Source organism: Rhagoletis pomonella, unplaced genomic scaffold, assembly GCF_013731165.1.
Source record: "Rhagoletis pomonella isolate Grant_MI unplaced genomic scaffold, Rhpom_1.0 Rhpom_scaffold_06226, whole genome shotgun sequence".
Taxonomy (NCBI): Eukaryota; Metazoa; Arthropoda; class Insecta; order Diptera; family Tephritidae; genus Rhagoletis; species Rhagoletis pomonella.
Genome location: NW_023464760.1, coordinates 7,054 through 8,448, shown reverse-complemented (window position 1 = coordinate 8,448; position 1,395 = coordinate 7,054). Strand labels below are relative to the sequence as shown.

At 37.8% G+C, this 1,395-nt stretch overlaps 1 protein-coding gene across 1 annotated transcript in view; it reads right to left on the bottom strand.

Moving 5' to 3' along the window:
• Positions 1–364, bottom strand: part of LOC118755419 (zinc finger BED domain-containing protein 1-like) — a gene marked incomplete at its 3' end in the record, with an annotated part of 1,323 nt that extends 959 nt beyond the window's left edge. Inside the window, exon 1 of the mRNA XM_036490255.1 lies at positions 82–364. The remainder of the gene's footprint in view (positions 1–81) is intronic.
• Between the last annotated feature and the right edge of the window lie 1,031 nt (positions 365–1,395).

Below are 1,395 nucleotides of genomic sequence, written 5' to 3'. Positions count from 1 at the left end.
GCTTGGACGAATAAGCTCCTGTCGATAAGGACACGATTATAATTTTGTTTGGAAAAAATTTTAAGACATTAATCAACTTACTTGTAAAATGTCCAGGAATAAGCAAGATGAAAATGCGCCAATTTGCCAGTAAATGTCCGCCAAAATTACAGTCAAGGCGCGTCTATATAAAGTTGTGGAAAATATCCAATCAGCTGTTCTAGTAACACCACCTTGTATTCTATCATTCTTGCAGTCGTATGAATCGGCAAAGCAACTCTGAGAAAACCACTGCGTTAAGCTGCCTGAAGAGGCGCAATCGGCGCAATAGTGCCAACACACTGTTCTGATTCCGGCAGTGGCACTGGTGTTAGTGTATCAGCGCCAAAAAATTTGCGCCGTTACCCAGGCCTACTGGAAAATAGGCTACTTTTTTAAGAATTGCCACCTGTTTGAAAATGAAATTTTGCTCAAAGATGGGTTATGACCTGGACTGAAAAATAGGCTACTTCCTTAACCGGGTTTCCGATCAGAACGAAATTTAGTACACTTACTACGGATTCCGGAAGGATGGTCTTAGACTGAAAGTAAGTCCGATAACTCAAGGCCCCTCCCATACAAATTGGAATTTTCATATTACATACATATCTCTGGAAGTATTTGTGGGAGAGAACTGAAACTTGGTATAGTGATATGTATATGAAATCAATGTTGGCATTAATCGATTGGTGTTTTAATTAAATTCAATCTGATTACAGTTAATCATCATCAAAAAGGAGGCATGTCGCCTCCCATACATACTAAAAACTTCTTAATACATATCTCTGGAAGGATAGAAAATCTCTCGAAGTATTTTAAATTTGTTATGGAGATTTATTTTATAAGTGCCGTACTGACGGAATAAATTTCATTAAATGGAAAAGGGAGAGCCGGGTTCGGCCTTATAATCTAAAGCTCTCTTGAGGCATTTGCTACAGTAATGAGAAGTGGTATTTTGTCAAGGCCAGGTTACTAAATTTGAGCAGGAAATATTAGAACTCGCCGTGGAACCTCCAAGAAGGTTGCACGTTCACGCGTCGTATACCTGGAAACATTTTAAGGTAAACTTAGAGGAATTGATATCTTTCGTATGCCTAGCGCGCAGAAGAGATTTTATAATTTCATAGTTTTAAACGGCCTAAATAGCTTAACTCGCTTAAAAAATAATGAGCTATAACGAAATGGGCACAGAAATAAAATCTAACATCATTAAATTATTTTTCATATTTGTATAAAAGCGCGGGGTGAAACCCGCGGGTATAAGCTAGTACTTATATAAAGTTACTAGCAGACCCGGCGAACTTCGTCCCGCCCAAAATTTCTATATATTTTATTGAAACTTTTTGGTCCAACATTTTCACCAACAATTCACGTTTA